The sequence below is a fragment of the Sus scrofa genome, chromosome 9 (assembly GCF_054392235.1).
Source record: "Sus scrofa isolate SSC_HxYL_T2T_F1_AM1 chromosome 9, Sscrofa_HxYL_maternal_Yorkshire_Landrace_v2.0, whole genome shotgun sequence".
In the NCBI taxonomy this organism is placed as follows: domain Eukaryota; kingdom Metazoa; phylum Chordata; class Mammalia; order Artiodactyla; family Suidae; genus Sus; species Sus scrofa.
This window is the reverse complement of record NC_139391.1, coordinates 40,106,236-40,127,305: the sequence shown is the minus strand read 5'-3', so window position 1 is coordinate 40,127,305 and position 21,070 is coordinate 40,106,236. Positions and strand designations below refer to the sequence as shown.

General features: G+C 48.0%; 1 protein-coding gene across 4 annotated transcripts in view; it reads right to left on the bottom strand.

Moving 5' to 3' along the window:
• The window catches only part of LOC102164325 (uncharacterized), a 221,456-nt gene extending 211,357 nt beyond the window's left edge, over positions 1–10,099 (bottom strand). For 2 of the 4 annotated variants that reach the window (XR_002335632.2, XR_014815263.1), the window contains exon 1: positions 9,842–10,099. The gene's annotated coding sequence lies outside the window, so the exon portion shown is untranslated. The remainder of the gene's footprint in view (positions 1–9,841) is intronic. The other 2 variants (XR_002335631.2, XR_014815262.1) reach the window with 2 other exon arrangements.
• Between the last annotated feature and the right edge of the window lie 10,971 nt (positions 10,100–21,070).

Here is a 21,070-nt window from a genome sequence, read left to right as displayed (position 1 = left end):
AAGGATCTGGTGTTGCTATAGGTTGCAGCTGTGGCTGAGATTCAATCCCCCTGGCCCAGGAGTTTCCATATGCCATGGGTGCAGCCCAAAAGGGGGGGGATGCCTTATATTTATAGATTTGATCATATATAAAGCACTTGATAGATGGTAAGCAAAATAAGTGTTATTATCCCCATTTTATAAATTTAAAAACTGGGATTTGGGTCCATTGATAAAATTGCTCAAAGTCTTAAACTTTTATGTGAAGGGAAGTGTCAAGAATAAGATCCAGGAGTTCCTACCATGGAGCAGCGGAAAAGAATCCAACTAGGAACCATGAAGTTGTGGGTTCTATCCCTGGCCTCGCTCAGTGGGTTAAGGATCTGGCTTTGCCATGAGCTGTAGATGCAGCTCAGATCTGGCATTGCTGTGGCTGTGGCATAGGCCAGCAGCTATAGCTCTGATTAGACCCCTAGCCTGGGAACTTCCATATGCCCTAAAAAAGACAAAAAGACAAAAAAAAAGAATAAGATCCAGGGAGTTCCTGTCGTGGCACAGTGGAAACAAATCCGACTAGGAACCATGAGGTTGTGGGTTTGATCTCTGGCCTCGCTTAGTGGGTTAAGGATCCTGTGTTGCCATGAGCTGTGATGTAGGTCACGGATACGACTTGGATCCCATGTTGCTGTGGCTGTGGTGTAGGCCGGCAGCTATAGCTCTGATTCGACCCCTAGCCTGGGAACCTCCACATGCCAAGGGTGCGGCCTTAAAAAGCAGAAAAAAAAAAAAAATGGGGGAATAAGATCCAGAACTTCTGACTCCAAGGCCAGTGCTCTCCCATGCTGCTAGCTTCAGCTGCATGCCACTAAATGCATCTATGAGAAGCATATTTCCATTTCTACCTTCCTAGAAAAAAGCACTGGTGCAGGTGTGCCGTGTCCGGTTGTTACTGGGCCTGCTTTAGAAATGAAGGGCGAGCTTAATTTCCAAATAAAGTTACTGCTAGAAAGTTTGCAAAATGTGGATTTCATACTAAAGAGTTGTTCTGATTAGAGGGAAGTGGGAAGGAGGCCAAGGCAAATGTAAAGGGAGACAGCTGGAAATGCAGGTGTACAGACTTATAAATGACTCTGTAGCTCTTCGCAAGAGCTCCCCCAGACCCACAGCTCAAGGGGAGACTGGGGCTCTGTTGCACTCAAGTAACACGAAGGCCTGCGTGGAGGGCTGGGGCCAGACACTCCAGCTCCCATTAGGACGGGTCTTAATTAGCTTTCTTCCCAAAGCCAAGAGTGATAGGTACCTTGCGGGAGCCTGTCCAGGGCACAAGAACCATCTTTCTCTGAGAGCTGTCCCCACGCCCAGCCCTGACTTGGCACCTCACAGAGATACACACACCCAAGCACAGCTGATTGGACAAGACTGGTCGCCTGACCCAAGTCGGGCCCATCAAGTTCTCTTTCTCCCTGTAGCCCGGAATTAGGATAGACCCCAGGAAGGAGCATTGGTCAGCCCGAGGTGGATGCCTTAAACTGAGAAAAAGCAGGAGCTCTGAGGCATACATTTTACTCCACGTACATGTGAAACAGACCAACTCACATTACAGCCTATCAGGCCTTTATTTACTATTAATGTTTTTGTCAGAGGGAGACAGGAAGAGCGTGAATGAGGGTCTGGGTTCCCAAGAGCTTTGGAACTGCTGTCCCAACTGTCCCTGCATTCTATAAGGTACTTCAGCATCCCAATACCCAGGTTTTTCTCTTTCTCTCTTTCTCCCCCTTTCCCAAGCTGCCCCCACTCGCTGTAATTGATTTCTGATATTAACAACCAAAAATACCTTGAATAAGACCCCAAGCCAGAGAAATTACCCTCCAGTTGATGACTGCTTGGCATGGCCACCTGCAACCCAAAGAAGGCTCACCCCCGCCACCTCCAAAGGCCCAGGCAGTGAAATTTAGAGATGGATCTGAAGCCAACTTTGGACCCAGTGTACGCTTCATAAAGTGATTTAAGGTAAACAGAACATGATGAATAAGTAAACTGAACTAATTCCTAGAACTATTGTTTCAAAATAAAAATCAGGTCCATTCAGGGTTAAGGTGGCATCTGGCTGGACGCTCCCAATGAAGTGTCTCTGAACATCTCCCTGAATTACTTACATAACAGAAAAAAAGACAAAAATTCACATCAAAAAGGAAGACTAACCAACTAACTGTTACCAGAATCTATAAGGAATTTCTATCACATAAATAAAGCTAATGACACTAAACTGCATTGAGACAGGCAACCCCATGTCTCACCTTGTAAAACAGACTGGCCCTTGAAAAATGATAGGAATCCTTTGCCTTTCTCCTGCTTTCTACCCCCAGCTCAGAGATCCAATACAAGCCAAACATGGCTGTTTACTATGGGTGCCATGCTTTGGATGGGCCAGAGAACTGTTCTGTCTCCCCCAACCTATCTACATCCATTCACAGAACACAGTTCCTGGGAAACAATGGAGCAGGAAGTAGAAGGGGGCTAACAACAGCATATCATATGTTGGAAGGTATTTTTCCCACACAAGATGCTTCGTAGGCAGGACAAAGGCAGTTTGTGCTAGAGAGTAAGATTTTGACATACTATCAATTCTGAACGTTCAGGCAGAATTAGGAGGAGACCCCACATCAGATCAGCAGGGCTACACAAGATGAATCCCATCAGTTCTGGGAACTGCTGAGAAGCTGTGCCCCACAACTGGCCCTCCAGCTGCACACCCAAAGGATAGTGCAGTGACCAAAGCCAAGGACAAGCCACAATTCCTCTCTCAGCCAGCACCAAGTCTCCATAGAGCTCTACTTGCCTTAAGGTAAATTGAAGAAAGCAGTGGGCAGGTATAGGGCCATGGATCCTACAAAAAAGCAATGCCACATACGGGAAGGAGAGCATCACCCAGAAGACTAAGAAAAAGAGCACACCTCTGAAGATGATTTACTATAGAAACCAGAAGAAAATTTTAGAAATTTGGCATCTATCGTATGAAAAACAAAACATGGCCCTATGAAGTTGAAACTGAAAAAAAAAAAAAAATTCCTATGGTGGCTCAGCAGTTAATGAATCTGACTAGCATCCATGAGGATGCAGGTCTGATCCCTGGTCTTGCTCAGTGGGTTAAGCAACTGGCGTTACCCTGAGCTGTGGTGTAGGTTGCAGATGTGGCTCAGATCTGGCATTGCTGCAGCTGTGGCATAGGCCAGCAGCTGTAGTTCCATTTAGACCCCTAGCCTGGGAACCTCCATATGCCACAGGTATGGCCCTAAAAAGATAAAAAATACCAAAAAAAGAAAAGAAAGAGAAATTGAAAACCATATGGAAAACAAGCTGAGATAACTGATACTGGGACAAGATTCAAAGACTGCCACTTAAGGTGATATTGTATGTTCTGACAAAAAATGTGATGGGGGAAGAAGCTCCTTTGTTTACACAAAGTCTAATTGTGAATCTTTTTAAATAAACAATGAAACCTAAATTTTAGACCACAAGAGACAGCAGTTAGCTAAAGCGGTGGAGTTTTTTTTTTTGGTAAATATTTCATCCGAAATAACATTAGACAATGTTCCGTTATTACCCACCCAGGTTTCAGACACTTTCTTGTGAGAGTTCTTTTCTTCTTTTATCAAATGTCTAAGAAAATCAGAAATCCACACAGCCACTCGGGAAAGGCGGTATTCTGATGAAACTTTTTTTTTCTTTTTTTTTTTGGGCAGAAGTGATGGGAGTGCTAAAATCCAGTAATTACTTCATTACCTCATTTGAGATAGTTTCATTGTCCAAATTACTCTCTTTTCTTAGCAGGAACAATAAGTAATTAAGAAAGCAAAATTCAAGATAGTTCTTATAGAAATTTCATAAGAATTTTATGAAAATCTTTTATAAACGGTACATGGTGATTTCAGAATATGTATTATTAAATTCAGCTGCTATACAGAAACATTCAATATTTGTATATTAGACGAAATATAATAAAAGTATATTTGTCACTTAGAAAACAGCCCAGGAGTTCCCACTGGGACTCAGTGGCTTAAGGATCTAACATCTCTGTAAGGATGCAGGTTCAGTCCCTGGCCTCGCTCAGTGAGTTAAGGATCCAGCCTTGCCACAAGCTGTGGCATAGGTCACGAATGCAGTTTGGATCTGGTGTTGCTGTGGCTATGGTGTAGGCCTCAGATGCCGGTCTCATTCATCCCCTAGCCAAGGTGTGGAAAGAAAGAAAGAAAACAGCCTGAAGCAAATGTCCCAAGTTGCCAAGAGCAGCTGTCCTTGGGCACCCAAAATAACAAAAGTTCTGCCATCTTCATCACGTGGCCTCCAAGGCTGTCATTGTCATCTCCTGGCACTCAGCTGGAATGAGGAAAAACGAACATAGAGAAGAGTTCACTGCACATTCTTATGTAAGTCCTATAAGTCACACACGTCACTGCAATTCACTAGAACTCAGTCACATGGTAAATATTAGGGGGCTTCAGGCCTATAAAGGAGAATCTGACCAATAGTCCCCAAGAACAGATAGAAAGGAAGCTAGTTTGGGTAAGAAAAATATTTCCAAGAAAATAAAATGATTAGATGATCAGTGTACAACTATAATATAAGAAAATTCATCAAGTTTTAAAAAAAGAAAATAAAATGATGAAACAGTAATTGAAAGCTATACATAGGAAGCAGTAAATGAATGGAATTGACATGGCAGAAAATCAAATAAGTATTATAGATGGCAAACTTAAGAAACACTTCCAAAATGCAGAGAAAGCAAAGAATTGAAACTATCATATTTCACTGATTCTAAGATGTCCATTTTTCCAAATGACCACAGTTCTGAAATCAGGTTAAGCCTTACGATCAGTGGCATCTTGGACCTGAGAGCCGTCCCAGTGAGGCTGTCAAGTTCTGGGCATGGGTGAACGGTGGTCTCAGCTGTTCATGTGGTAAGCACTTTAATTGAGTTATGTACATTGTCGCAATTACATGTGACTTTAATTGCCATTTAAAATGTCTTTTAAAAGATTACACTATGATTTGGCATTGAAGCAAGAAGTTATTGTGTAGGTAGAAAGGCGTGGAATTAGAGCAGCAGGATGTAATTTAATAAGCAAATATCTGTTATTGGAGCAATGACTGCAACTCTTTCTAAGGCAAGTGCTTTACAGAATCCAAGAAAGGGAAAAGAAGAAGCTTCAAAGCTGTATTATGCTTTATAACTGAGATGTACGCAAAAGGGATTGCCTGACTCATGCCAAACAATGCAACTGTAGACAGGAAAAACTGCCAAATCTCTCAAAATCGATGAAATATTTCAAAACAAGAAAGAAGCTGATATGATCAACTTACCAATTTCAAGGACTATGATTACGGCATCATGCCATAGTTTAATTGGCACCATTTTTTTCTTCCTTTGTTGTACATAAAATATAGCACCTCTTACAATTAATAAAATAAAGTAATTAAAAAAGAAGATGACAGCTATGGAAGACCAGAACAGAGATTCAGCCCAAAAATTATGTTTCTGAAGAAAAATCCAGATCAAAGAAGAAGCAATCACTGAAGATACAGTGAAAGAAAACTTTCCAAAAAGGGAGGGGAAGGGGGGAACCTGAGAGAATAAAACAGGTTCATCAGGTTCCAGGGGAAAGTAACTAAGAGAGAGTCACACCTAAAAATATCCTGACAGGAGTTCCCATAGTGGTTCAGCAGTAACGACCCAACTAGTATCCATGAGGATGTGGGTTCATTCCCTGGCCTTGCTCACTGGGTTAAGGATCTGGCATTGCTGTGAGCTGTGGTATAGGTCACAGACACGGCTTGGATCCCACATTGCTGTGGATGTGGTGTAGGCCAGCGGCTACAGCTCCAATTCAACCCCCAGCCTGGGAAATTTATGTGCCATGGGTGTGGCCCTAAAAAAACAAAAAAATTTAAAACAAATTAAAATATCCTGACAACTTTTAAAATTCAAAACATGTTTTACAGATGAGACAGAGAGAGATCCATACCAAAAATAGGAGATAAAAATATCTATAAAGGAATAAAAATCATGCTTGGTCTTCTCTTCTACGATAGAGCTATGTCTATACAGTTTTGACATGGAAAAGATTTAGACTCGAGTATTTTACTCACGGATAAGTTTAAGTTTTTGAGAGGAGATAACAAAAAGACATTTCATAAGAGCTCAAAATATAAAAGGACTAGCAGTGAGCATTAAAGCCAATCAGACATAAAGACAGGTCTAAGATAGTTGTTTAAATACAGTTACAAGACAGAATGTAAGTGTCAAAAATTTAGAGTCAGGACACACACAACATCCAAAAAAAAAAAAAAAAATGTAGCAGCAACCCAAATTTCAAAGTCATATTTAACTAATAAACTTTCGAGTAAAAAGGGAGAACAGAGGGAAATAAAAAGATACAAAAGTCATTATCTTACATAGCTGTGAGCCCCCCAAATACCATTTTACCCTTAACTTTATTACTCAGAGAAATACTGATTGGTGTTCACATATATTTTTAGAAACATATGGGGAGGGGGGAGCTGTGTTTCCAAAGACAAATAAAACTTCACCCTTGCCTCAAGGTCTTTAGTCTGAAGACCTCCAGCCAACACACAGGATAGATTTTCATTTGTACCGAGAATAAACAAATGTTAAATTCTTGGAAGAAACCTATGGAAACCAGTCTTCAAATGATGATTAGACCTTCCTGCCTACTGGGATTTTCCATTCCTTCTGGGAAAAGACTCCTAAAATCGAGTGTGAAAAAATACAGAGTTCTTGTTCGCAATGGTGCTTCTATACCTACGAGCACCACACACACACACACCCCCACACACCCACAGCCCATGTCCGTGTAGGCTGTGACCATCCTCAGGCTGTACAGCTTTGGCCAATAGCACCACTGGTGTCACAGAGAAAGAAAGACACAAAACTTGAGACCACAGGGAAGTTCTCCATGGTGACTCTTACGACATACACGGCATTTAGGCCTGAAGTCAGTACATGAATCAGGTGGGGTTTTTGGTTGTTTGGTTGTTTTTTATTTTGTTTTTTTGTTTGTTTGTTTGTTTGTTTGTTTGTTTTTTGCCCTTTAGGGCTACACTCACAGCATATGGAGGTTCCCAGGCTAGGGGGTTGAATCGGAGCTGAAGCTTCAGCCTACGCCACAGCCACAGCAATGAGGGATCCGAGCCACATCTGCAACCTACACCACAGCTCACAGCAACTCGGAATCCTTCACCCAGTGAGCAAGGCCAGGGATCAAACCTGCATCCTCATGGATGCTAGTCAGATTCTTAACCCCTGAACCATGACGGGAGCTCCTGGGTGTTTTTTTATCTCCCAATTTAATGCTCACAATAACCATCCAGGTAGATACCATTTTTCCAGCTTTACAGATGTGCCTGCTGAGGCTCAGAAAGATTGTTTTCCAGATTGATTACGTAAACAGTAAGCAGGTGGCAGAGGCAGATCTCCAAGCCAGGGATTTCTGGCATAAACGTTTCATCACACTGTGCCACACCACGTCTCTAATTCAAAGAGAGAAAGTAGAAGGAAAGGGAGGCAGAGATTAATTGTATAATTCATGAAAGTATCAGTGCAGGTGCTTCCTCTTTTACAAAATAATAATACCATGGGCTGAACCCTGTCCTGGTACCTCACTAAGCCTCTCTAAAACATCCACAAAGTGGACACGGGGCTACTTTTTCTCTAACTTAAATGGTTTTGAGACATCCTCAGGGAGTGCCCTGGTGCCTGGGGCCAGATTAGCAAGTACCAACTAATACGCCTTCGGTTCTCTTTGTTTCTTCCGTATTCTGGACTAACCTTATTCCTGCCAGGAAGGAAGATTAGATTTAAGTCACTGGTTTGCTCTAAAGAGTTCTAAAAAGTTGTTTCGTTTTGGCCACCCGGTGGCATATGGAGTTCTCAGGCTAGGGGTCAGATCTGAACCACAGTGGCGACCTAAGCCACAGCTGCGGCAATGCGGCATCCTTAACCCACGGTGCTGCCCGGGGATCAAACCCACTACCAAGACACAGCCGATCCCCTTGTGCCACCGCGGGAATTCCACTTGTAAAAGTTCTAATGCATTCCTCCTTCCCAGGGTCTTGAGGAGGGGATAACACTTAAGATAAAAGAATGCATCTCTAATAGTGATATTTTACACACTAGCAAGGGACTTATTTCTAAGCCCCTCCCTGAAAAAAAAAAAAAAAAAAAAACCTTCATACCACACACCACACCACACTAAGACCATGGTTCCTCATGTGTGTACCCAGGGCCTTGGCGCATCTGAATGTCCCCTAACTCAGTGTCTTGCACCTCTACAAATCACGCATAGACACTCAACAAGGGTGTAACCACAGTGTTCCAACGCCAGCTCCCAGACTCCGGGAGACATGCAGCCGCCACTGCGGGGATCCCGCATCTGCTTCTGCGGTTCCTTCCCACCAGGATCAGCCCAGACAGCCTCGGCGCCAGCGTCCTCTGTCCACCCGCGCGTCCCGAGCCGCCCGCGTCTCCGCGACCCCGCCCGGCCCGGATGCTCCGAGGCAGCGGGCGGGCAGCTGCTGCCACCTCTCGGCCGCCTCTAGCCCGGCTGCACTCGGCCCTCTCCCACCCCCACCCCGCCCTGAAACCCTCCCGAGGGAAGTTCGTGATCCCCGGGCCTGGGTCGGTGGTGACCCATTCTTCCTTTCGGGCCAGGCCCACTGCGCTCTCGGAATGGATATGGGGTGAGCGCGGCCAGCCCCCACCTCCTCCAGGGTTTTGAGGCGCAGGTGCCCGCGCCCCCTCCCTCCCGGAGATTCCGCGACGCCACTCCCTTCCCCCAGGCCATAGCCTGGCCCCCAGGACACCGGAAAAAACCAGGACCCTCTGCCCCCCTCAACCCCGCCCTCCTGACTGCAGAAAGGAATGCAGCTTGGTGCAGAGGTTTTTAAATTCAGATGCCTTTGTCGGTGCCACTGAATGCGAAATCTCCAGGACAGGACAGGAAATTATTTTTGCCAAGTTTCCGGGATGATCCAAACGGTCAGGCCGGCTAGGGACCCACTCAGAAAATCTGCATGAAATCTGCATGACCTTTTCTCATTACCTGCACAAACACGCACGCCCGGGGTTGTCCAAGGCAAACACCTCCTAACAGGCCCAGGGCTTGGAAGGAGAAGGGTTTAACTGACAGCACTGTCACCTAGCCCTGGGTGGGTTTGCAAACAAACCCGCTCATAGTGCCTTTACTGGCTCAGAAATTTTTTTTTTCATAGTCCCTGGTGGCCAACAGAAATACCTTCTATTAAGAAAAAATAGGAACAATATGTAAGTATTTATGTCCTAATAACTAAGTAGCCATCAGAAAAAAAATAATACATATACATTGAAAAATAATATTTTTCTTTCCTTCTTAAATAATCACAACTACTCAGGGAATGTGTGTGGTGTGCCCTGTGGGCAGTGCACAGCCTCGCAAAACTTGGAATCAGATTAGACAGCGCCACCCTCATTTCCTGTCCGACACTGATTTTCCCATGGTGCTTGCTTTTATCACAGCGACAGCTAAAAAGACAACTTCACAAAGATATGTCCTCCAAAAGCACGAAAGGCAATGTCATGGAGAAACTGCAAGCTCTCCTGAGCTGGTGAGTAGTTTGCATGGAGCCCAACAGATGTTGAGTGTCCCCCTTAAACATTGAACATCCTGGGGAGCCTTGTGAATTCACTGCAGGGCTCCAGGAACCCCTAGCGCAGAATTGGGAAGCATGCATGGATTTAGCATCACAGTCCCCAGGAGCTCCAACTACAAGGACCTTCTTTCTTCCCTTGCAGGAGCCAGGCACTTACCCTTCCCCGCACATCTCGTGCGTCCTTTCGGTCTTCTCTGCGTTGAACGCTCTTCCTTCCCCAGGTCCTGGCGAGGCAGACAGTCTCTCAGTCTTCAGGTTCCAAAGTCACTGCACATTCTGACGCCGCCTCGGCTTCCTACTAAATCACCCCCTGCTATGCCGGCCTCTGTCCTTGTCTTGGGAGCTCTGACTGCGACCTGAAATTCTCCTGTTTGTTCATGTATTGGTTCATCCACTCGCTTCCCTGTCAGAATGTGAGCTTTAGGAGAAACTTTTTGTTCATTACCGATTCCCCAGAACCCAGAACAATGCTTAGCGATAAGCAATCAGTGATTGTTTACAGAACGAATGCAGCCACTCTGCCCAGCTCGGAGAGATAAAAGTGTGACGAATGTGTTTTATGTGTGCTGTCCCCTTTGATCTTCCCAGTGACTATTAAAAAACAGATATGATGAACCCCACTTTGTAGATGAGGAAATCATGGCTCAGAGAAGTTAAATGTTCAAGGCTGCACAGCTAATGCATCCGCGCTAGACTGAAATTCAGGGCCAGCTGACACCAAGGCCACTTTTCCTAAAATCGCATCGTCTCCCACGGACTTCCCGTTATTTGCCCAGAAGAGCTACGGCCGGCGGCAAAGTCAGGAAGGGAAAGCGGGGGGGCGGGGGGGGTCATCCGGAGAGTCCTTAGAAGAGAAGCTGGCCCAGGCTGGAACTCACTGTCTCCTGGCCTCCAGCAGAGCCAGCACAGGTGTCCATCCACCTGGGAAGGTCTCGCCTCCGATTCTCCTGCCAGCGGCTCAGGGATGCCTCTGGCAGCCATATCCTTGGCCTGGCACAGGTTCCGCTGTAAACTCAATGACTCATGTAACTGGTGGCTGCCGCTCACTGCCAAGTTCCTCTTGATCACCCTGACAGGTGGGGGGCCACACACACACAGCTGCAATCAAGGATTTGCTGAGCACCTCTGCACCACACTGGGTGCTAAGGGGGCCCACCTTTTAGACACTTCCCCATTGAAGCAAGGATTTTCTTTTTTTTTTTTTAATTTTGTTTTATGGCTGCACCCACAGCATATGGAAGTTCCCAGGCCAGGAATTGAATCCGAGCTGCATCTTTGGCCTACATCACCACAGCTGCAGAAATGCCAGACCCCCAACCCACTGCGCCTGGCCAGGGATCAAACTGGCACTGCCAGGGACACAGGCAAGATCATTAACCCACTGTGCCACAGTGGGAACGCTAATGCCAGATCCTTTAACCCATGGCACCTGGCTGGGGAATCTTCCGCAGTAACTCAAGTCACTGCAGTCAGATTCATAGCCCACTGTGTCTAAGCGGGAACTCCTGAAGCCAGAATTATCAGGACACACTTATCTGCAGTCCCTGCAGGGAATTTTAGGTTGTATGCCCCTTGCTGAGGTGCTTCGAAGGGGATCCAGTTCAGATATCGGATGGACGTTAAGTTTGAGAAGCCCGTGCAAGGAAGAGTAGATTAAAATTTGTAGTAGGTAAAATCTAGACCTGGGCTTTGTCATTATCCCTCATGGGCTTTGCTTTTAAACTGGGTGGTTTGGGCAGAACAATTCACCTTTCCTCTCCTTACCGTTACACCCCCCTTTGCTGGCCTAGCCATCTCCTGCTACTGCTTTCAGACAGTCCCCTCCTCCAGGAAGCCTTCCCAAGCCCCCACTAGGCCAGGTACCTCTCCTCTGTGCTCCAAACACCCCCCATATGATTGGACGGTAATTCCACCTGTGTCAGGGGTGGGGGGTCTGTCGCCCCCACCAAATTGGCCGCCAATTGGCTATTGCACCCCAGCTCTTAGCACTGTGCCCGGCACAGGGCAGGAGTTTAGGAGTAAACACCTGTGATGAATGAGCTACTGACTCCCCAGACCGCATGTTCCGACGTGGTTAGGAAGACCACCCCAGTTCTAGTCTCCGTGCTGCTGGCCTTCGTAGGATCTTAGAAGACACCTCAGAGGGCATCTAGCCCAGCTCACAGGCACCTGCACCTTGAGGTCCCCGCACTGGAAGGGCAACCTGCTAAACCCACAACCAGCAAGAGAATGAGCCCCTAGAAAAGGCTTGGCTACAGGCTACCATAGTTCTTAAGGTTCCGAGCCTGCATCACTGACAGTTTGGAAAAAACTCTTTATGACTCAACTTCATTATCTTCTGTTCTAGGTCAGGGACCAGGACTCACTCCCCTGGCACAGAATGAGGTCATGGCAACTGCTCCCTCTTGGGTTTGTGACATGACCTCCACCCACAGCAGCCACCCCAGCCTCCCTCATAGCAAAAATAGCTTGCCAAAAAGTTGTCAGAAAAGCAATCAACACGAGGCTGGGGAAAAAGAAAGTAGAAACATGTAAGAACAAAGGAGATGGCACATACCAGCAAAGCGTGCGATGGCCTGCCTGGAAGCCTGCATCAGAGGCGGGGGTGGGGACCCCAGGCTCAGCCATCCGGCTCTTCCCCTGGTGCTTCATCTCAGATGAGCAGAGCCCCCTCTTTCATCAAGAGCTCCTGCTTGGTTGGTGTGGGAGCCTGCAGGGACCACCTGAGCCCAGGATGAGAGAGAACAGCAGCCAGTCTTTCCATGACCCGTGGAGAAACAGCAGCTTCTCTGCAGCAGAACTCAGACAGGCAGGAGAGAGAAGAAACATTTCAGAATCACGAGGTGACCAACTGCCTGCTGACCGGCAAGTTCATGGGGAGAAATGAGAGACAGAGACAGAGCAAGACGGAGAATGAGACCAAGACACATGAACACAAACTGAGAAACAGAAGCCAAGGACTTAAAAGGGAATTTTTCCAAAGAATGAGCTCCCAAGCAGGAGGGGCCCTGCTGAGAGTCGGGAGGGGACTATGAAAGCATAACCAGAAGGTTCCAGACCCCACCCCTGCAAACTGCAAAACCAGCACACATTTATTTTCAGGTCCCAAACTGTGGTCACCTGGGGCTTAGACCCCACGCCCCCACCAACCAACCGGCGCATCAGCGCAACAGCACCTGGGCAGCCCAATGCGGGCCTCCACCAGGGGGTGCCACCGCCACGGCCACACTGGCCACGAGGACAAGCCCCAGCTCTGACCCCTGCCTCTCAGGCCCTCCCATGGGCTCCACCGCACAGCACAGCTGAGTCCAGCTACATCCACCATGCATTTCCAGGAGGAGTGGAAGCACAGAAAGACCTCCACAGGCCCCTTACCCCCTCACGCTTCTCCCACCGCCCGAAACATGCCAAGCCGTGCATGGAGTCCGAGTCAGAGAGATGGTGCCTCACCCCAGCTGAAGGCCTTCTCCCGAAATCAGCGCACACCCTGGACTACCCCCTCTCACACCCAGGCCCTTCCAGGGGCACCACGCCCACCCACCCTGTAGTCCCGACCGGGCTGGGGCACGACCATCTCCCACGGTCAGACAGCAGCACGTTCCCCAGATCTGGCTGGTTCCATGCTTGATAACCTTGGCCAAGGGGTGGGAGTGTCAAAAGCTCAGCTCAGTCTCTTCATAAGGGTGAAAATTTGGAGGAGTTCCCATCCTGACTCAGTGGTTAGTGAATCTGACTAGGAACCATGGGGTTGCAGATTCAATCCCTGGCCTTGCTCAGTGGGTTAAGGATCTGGCATTGCTGTGAGCTGTGGTGTAGGTTGTAGACTTGACTGGGATCCTGTGTTGCTGTGGCTCTGACGTAGGCTGGCGGCTGTGGCTCCTATTGGATCCCTGACCTGGGAATCTCCGTGTGCATGGAAGCGGCCCTAGAAAAGGCAAAAAGCCAAAAAAAAAAAATAAAAAGTGAAAATTTGGAAGGCCAATCTCACCAAAATTCCTTTCCACATGTAGATGCCAGTGAATTCTCACCTCAAAACTATCTGTTAAAAGTTTGCAAATTATCAGGGAAACGTGCATTAAAGCCACAATGACTTACCACCTCACATCTGTTAGAATAGCTCTTATTAAAAAGATAAGAAAAGGGAATTCGCACTGTGGCCCAGCAGGTTAATGATCTGGCTTGTCTCTGTGGTGGCCCCAGTTTCATCTCCAGTCTGGCACAATGGGTTAAGGATTCAGTGTTGCTGTAGCTGTGGCGTAGGTCACAGTGGCAGCTCAGATTCGATCCCTGGCCTGGGAACTTCCACATGCCACGGGTGTGGCCCAAAAAGGAAAGAAAGAAGTGCTTTACAGATGCGGGGAAAAGGAAACCCTTGTTCACCGTTGGTGGGAATCTAAATTGGCGCAGGCACTACAGAAAGCAGTAGGGTGGTTCCTCAAAACATTATGAATAGAACTACCATATGATCCAGCAGTCCCACTTCTGGCAATACATCTAGCAAAAACAAAATCACTAGCTCAAAAATATACCTGCACCCCCATGTTCATTGCAGCATCATTTACAATAGCTAAGATATGGAAATAAGCTACGTGTCCATTGACAGATGAATGGATAAGGAAAATGTGTGTGTGTGTGTGTGTGTGTGTGTGTGTGTGTGTGTGTGTGTGTGCGCGTGCCCTAAAAAAAGGAAGTCCTCCCATTTGTGACAACATGGATGAAATTTGAAGGCATAATGCTGAGTGAAATAAGTTAGACCAAGACAAATAGCGTGTTATTTCACTTATATAAGGATTTTTTTTTTTTTTTTTTTTTTTGTCTTTTGTCTTTTGTCTTTGTCTTTTCAGGCCTGCACCCGCGGCATATGGAGGTTGCCAGGCTAGGGGTCAAACCAGAGCTACAGCTGCTGGCCACAGCCACAGCCATGCCAGATCCATCTGAGCTGGCATCTGCAACCTACACCACAGCTCACAGCAACACTGGATCCTTAAGCCACTGAGCGAAGCCAGGGATTGAACCCACAACCTCATGGTTCCTAGTCGGATTCGTTTCCGCTGTGCCACGACGGGAACACCTATACATGGAATTTTAAAGAAAAGGCATACACACATCTAGCTCATAGATACAGAGAACAGACCGATGGCTGCCTGAGCTGTGAGAGGACAGGGCTGGAGTGTGTGAAGGTGGCCAAAAGGCACAAACTTCCAGTTAGAAGACAGAGAAATGCCGGAGGAGTACTGTAAACAAGAAGGAAGGAGGGAGGGAAGCGGGGAGGGAGGAAAGGGCAAAACAAAGAATGTTGTATCCGGCTCTACCTGCAAGACTCCCTGAAAGGGATCCAGGGCAAAGACCAGGAATGAGGCCCTCTGTGCTCTGGGGAAACAGGCAGAACAGGCCCTCGGATCGTTACATATTTTCAGGAGAAAATTGGATGAACCCAGCTTCTTGCATCTTCCCACATGCAGAAAAGCTCTAAATTCTTTAACTGAGATATCTGTTCCTTCGGATTAACAGTAACCTTTTACCAAGATGTGTGCTTAATTGCCTGTAACCCTTCTCCAAAATCACATATCTACTGACCACACACACACCTCTTCAGCGCAGGTCCTCAGAGCCACCCGGGAGGCAGTCCCAGTCCAGCCCAGCACAGCCTCCAGTGGAACTGGGTCTTGCTGACAGCACCTAGGACAGCAGTCTGTGTATCTATCCAACACGCAGCTTGAACTACAAAGTGAAAGGCATCGCCTGGAGTCATGAAAATAGACACCTTGCAGCAGCCCTGGTGGACTCCCAGCCCAGTTTCCTGAGCTGTAAAATGGGAATAATAATAGATACAACAGGTTGGATGCAAAAATATGAACCATGTATGTGAAACAGCATAGCACCTCGCATACAGAAAGTGTTCAGTAACTTTATTTTTTCTCACCTCCTCCTCCAATGTTTTCTATATGCTAAACGCATGCACTTGTGTCCCCTGAATGCGAGGGACCCCTATTCCATATGCACGAGAGATCCTTGTAAGGAAGTGTAAGTGCAAAGCAGGCTGGGATGCCCAAGATATTCAGTGTGGCCCCAGCAGGCAGTGCTGACACAGGGCAAGGGTTGCACACACAGCTCCCGAGGGCTCCTTTCACCCTGTGGTCATCGTAGGTTTGTCTGGTCTCCGCAACACTTTTCTGGAAAATGTCATGTCAGGGAGGTGTCTAGAGGAAGAGGCATCCTCTTCCATATTCAAGGAGACTTGCTCAATCAATCAGCACCAGGGTGCCAGCCCCACTCTCTGTCTCCTCCACCCCAAGGTGACACTGTCCCTCATCAGTCAACTACTCCACCTGCCCACCAGGCAAGTCCTGATTATGCCTGTCTCGGGACACACGAGCTCCTCATGCTCCTCAACCCTGACCACACAATGAGAATGCAAAATACAGCAGGACAGATGGAGACGATGAAACCCACCCAGAGGTCCCGAAGCTTTCATTCTGAGGGGATTCCCAGCCCCCCGCAATGCAGACCAAATGGCCCAGCTCCCAGACAAGGCTCCATGGCTCAGCAGCCACATAGGAGCTTCCAGATGGGGTGGCCCTGTGGTGTATCATGCCCACCTGCCCTTCCGAAAGAAACTGCCTGCCCTTGGCCCTGCCACAAAGGCGGTTCTGCTTTGTATCCCACCCTCCCTGCCCAGCTGTTATAACAAGAAGCAGAGCCCCACCTGGCCAATTTGCTGGCTGGTCAGAGATTCTTGGTGTAGCTGAGCACCAAAAAACAGGGTGGTGGCACCAACTGGGCTTCTGCCTCAGAAAACAGAACTGAGAAATACCAAGAAAATAAGTCAGTTGGTGGTAAGGGCTGAGACTAAAGTGTCAGGAGGTGGAGAGAGTGGAGAGATGCCAGAGGGACCACAAGGAGCCAGGGGCAAACCCAAATTACAAATAAGCAGAAGCTATGATGCAGAGAAAAGCCTAGAGTGGGATTCAGGGCAAGGGAGCCGGTCAGCAGCAAGTAGAACATGGAGAGATAGCAAGTCACCTTCATGGAGAGAACGAGGTAGAGCAAAATTCCGGACTCCTGCTCTAGTGTGACCTTGAGTTCAAAAGGCCGGCTCCGTGGACCTTCCTTTTGTCCCCTGTTGCTCCGCTGTCCTTTTAACATCTTCCCCCACTTCCTTCCAACTGGGGTAAAGGAGTCTGTTTACTGCAATTAAAATGACTCAACTGGGAGTACCCATCATGGCACAGCAGAAATGAATCTAACTAGGAACCATGAGGTTGCAGGTTCTATCCCTGGCCTTGCTCAGTGGGTTAAGGATCCAGAGTTGCCGTGAGCTGTGGTGTAGGTCACAGACATGGCTAGGATCTGGCATTGCTGTGGCTGTGGTGAAGGCCAGGGGCTACAGCTCCGATTCGACCCCAGCCTGGGAACCTCCATGTGCCGTAGGTTTGGCCCTAAAAAGCAAAAAAAAAAAAAAAAAGAACTCAACTAAACCACTTAGCAAGTAGAGACAAAGAAAATCATGAAAGGAGCCAAAAAATAAAGGAGCCCCCTGAAAGAACTATTCCAGAGTTTCTGGGAATGAACATAATTAACATCTGTGTAACTATTTGCAAATTTTGGCTTTGGGAAATTATGAGAAACAGAAATTGAAGGAGTGCCCATTGTGGCACAGTGGAAACAAATCCGACTAGTATCCATGAGGATGCGGGTTCAATCCTGGCCTTGCTCAGTGAGTTGAGAATCCCGCGTTACTATGAGCTGCTGTGGAGGCCCGCAACTGTAGCTCTGATCGGTCCCCTAGCCTGGGAACTTCCGAGTGCCGTGGGTGTGGCCCGAAAGAAACAAAGAAAGAAAGAAAGAAAAATTGAAGCCGAGTTCTCTCTCACACCAGTCACCACCTCAGAATCAGTTCATTTTAGTCAGAAAGCCAGATGGGGGCGGGGGGCTTTGCAGTCTACAGCTCTACCACCCACACCTCAGTGGATCTTCTTAAGCTTATAAAGTAATCCTCATGGACCAAAAAGCTAGGAAAGGGAGGACAGCATCTTGCGATACACCCAGACGGCCACTAGAGGGAGATGCTCCCTTGTGTAACGTCCTAGCCTGCTACCCACCAGGGAGGATTCTTAGCTGAGACCCTAGGATGGGAGGGGACGCATTTCCCATCTTCCTCTTTTAGAGACGTCAGGAAGCAGCCTCCTCTCAGGAACAGAATGGGCTGTCTCACCACCTTGGTCAAAACAAAGCCTCGTTTTACAAAGTCCGTGTGATAACCCAGACTTCCTGACGACCAAAGGGGCAGGGTTGAATGAGGGAGGTAGGAGAGAAAAGTCCACCGCTGCCCCCAAACAGCTGCAAGGAAATGGGGAGGGGACACTGCGTAGGAGTAGAATAGTACCTGTGGGTGAGAGCTAGAGGGAAGAATTTAGACACTGGATACCAGAAGGGCTCCCTGAAAACAGAGCTGTGCAGAGTGAGTGCTGGACAGGGAGCTAATCAAGCTGGCCTTGACCATCTCTGGCGGTAGTGTGGAGGGATGCCTGCACCACGTAGGAGACTGGTCTCATGGTGTCTGAGTTTGCAGGTAGAAGAAGTGTGGCCTGGGGGTCCCATCTGCCATCTGCTCAGTGGCTGTTTGCCAGTCATACTGCCTTATGCCACCAGGGGGCGAGGCACTCATGACAGAAGCCTCCCCGCTGAGGTTTTCAGAGCTGCGGCCTGAAAGCTTGCCTGCTCTGGGCTAAAAGACAACCCAAAGGGTCAGGAGAGCACGATGAATCCAGGCTTGTTGCATCCCTGCTGCTCCAAACACATTGCAAAATATAAAGAGGGAAAACCAGGAGATCCCTCATGGCTCAGTGGGTTAAGGATCCAGTGTTGTCACTGCTGTGACACAGGTTTGATCCCTGGTCCAGGAAATTACACATGCTGTAAGGTCCAGCCAAAAACAAAAAAAGAGAGAGAGAGAGAGAGGTAAAAAGGGGAAACCAAGAGTTCCCTTTGTGGCGCAACAGGATGAGCAGTGACTCTGCAGCACCAGGAGACAGGTTAGATTCCCCAGCCCAGCATCGTGGTTTAAAGGATCTGGTATTGCTGTGGCATACGATTCCTGGCTCAGGAACTCCACATGCTGCAGGGTGGCCAAAAAAGAAAAAGAGAGAGAGAGAGAGAAAAAAACCAAAAGAGTTGGGCTGAAAAAAGTATGTATTAACATCTCTTTGGATCAGAAATGGAAGAGAAACCAAAGCAGTGAACAGAGCTGAAGCCCTAAACTGCTGGGTTCCAGGTCTGGAAGCTGGCAGAGTGTCGGGGAGCTCGGCCCGAACAACAATAAAAGGACTAAACGTGCGCCACTGCTTAAAGTCACCTTAACTCCCCTGATCCAGAAAGGAAGCCAACAAAAACTGACCACGTGCAGCCTGGGACGTCAACTTCTGAGGAGGCTGTGGGCCCAGGTGGGGTGGGGGACAAAGCGTTTTTTCCCGGAACTGAGCCAAGAGAGCCCACCACCCCATCTCCATCTCCAGTCACCAGCCCACGGCATGAGGGGCCCAGGAAGCACCCACCACAACACCTTTCAACAGGCAGGATTGAACACATAGGAAGAGAAAGAAAAAAAACTCCTAAAGCTTCCTTTTCCAAATGAGACTGTAAATCTAAAATTACAAAGCACGTGAAGAAATGAAATGGGAGTTCCCATTGTGGCTCAGTGGGTTAAGAACCCAACTAATATCCATGAGGATGCAGGTTCAGATCCCTGGCCCCCCTCAGTGGGTTAAGGCTCCAGCATTGCCGTGAGCTGTGGCATGAGTTGCAGATGCGGCTCGGATCTGGCATTGCTGTGGCTGTGGCATAGGCCAGCAGGGCAACCGTAGGAATTGCACTGGGAACTTCCATACACTGCAGGTGCAGCCCCAAATTAAATAAATGAATAAATAAAATTCTAAAAAAAAAAAAAAGAAAGAAAGAAAAAGAAAAGAAAGAAAGGAAAGGAAAGCTGTGCATAACAGCCAAAAACATCAACCATCTGAACATGAACCAATCCAGGTGAACTCTGTTCTAGGAAGCAGCTAAAGATGTTGAAGTTTGAGAGATACATGAAGGTGTCATGTCCGCTGTGCGAAGAAGGGCAGTGAGCAAGCAGCACGTACACTGGGCCGCTGGAGCCGCCCCAACTGGGGAAAACAGAGAGGAGCAGGAGCCTGTGTGCAGGTACCACGCCCTCTTCCGGGGCAGCAGAGGTAGGTCGCCCACAGCCGGAGCACAGACTGTAGGAGAGGGACTCTGACTCTCAGGCTTTGAAGCTGTTGACTAGAGAAGCGTGGGCCTCCTTCTGGAGCCATCAGAGGCAGGGATGCAGCAGCAGCGTGATGGGGCAGAACCTGGGTTCAGTGTTCCTGGTGGGACGAAACACCAGCACCATCCCTTGGGCCTGAGACTGAGGTCCCAGCCTAGTGGCTGCAGCTAAATGACTGAGTAAACTATCGTCAGGGGTTCCTGGTGGAGGGAGCACCAGCCCGCACTCCAGGCATGATGGGGGAGTGAGGGCACAGGGCTGGGACCCCGTCCCCGCTGTGGATTAGGATCAGCTGTCATAAGCCCTGGGACAGTTCCCATGGATTCCTGCAGGAAGCCACCTCTGTTTCTGAGAGGCCCGTCTGGGGGCAGTGGGGGGTAGGTCAATCCTAGACAGACCCATTTTTGTCCCTCAATATCTACTTCGAAGAGAACAAAATTATGAAACCAAAACAGACACGAAATTTTTTTTCATCTCGGGGATGAAAAACAGTAATTATGTTGAAAACTCAACAGTCACAAAACTCTCTACAGCTGCCACAGTCAAAGAGGGAATGAGTGGGTTGAAAGAAGCCCTGTAACTCACCAGCGTGCAGCCGGAGCACAGAGACATCAAAGGTATGAAAGCTTGGCAGGGTGGCAGATGGACGGAGTGGCTCTAACAAACATGCAGTCAAGCGTTTCAGAAGCAAAGGATGAAGGCAAGAGTGAGGAGGTCTCACGCCTCTTCCTCTCACACCCCACCTGCAATCCATCAGCAGGTTCTCTTGACTCAACCTTCAAAGCACACCCTGAATCTGACCACTTCCACCCTCCCAGTTCCTGCCACCATGATTGAAATGGCTCTCTCTCTCTCTCTCTCTCTTTTTTTTTTTTTTGCTTTTTAAGGCCACACCCGCAGCATATGGAGGTTCCCAGGCTAGGGGTTGAATCAGAGCTGTAGCTGCTGGCCTACACCACAGCCACAGCAACACCAGATCCTTAACCCACTGAGCAAGGCTAGGGATTGAACCAGTGTCCTCATGGGTGCTACTCAGATTCCTTAACTGCTGAGCCACGACAGGAACTCCTCTCTTGCTTTTTAAGTGACCTCTAGCCCCTT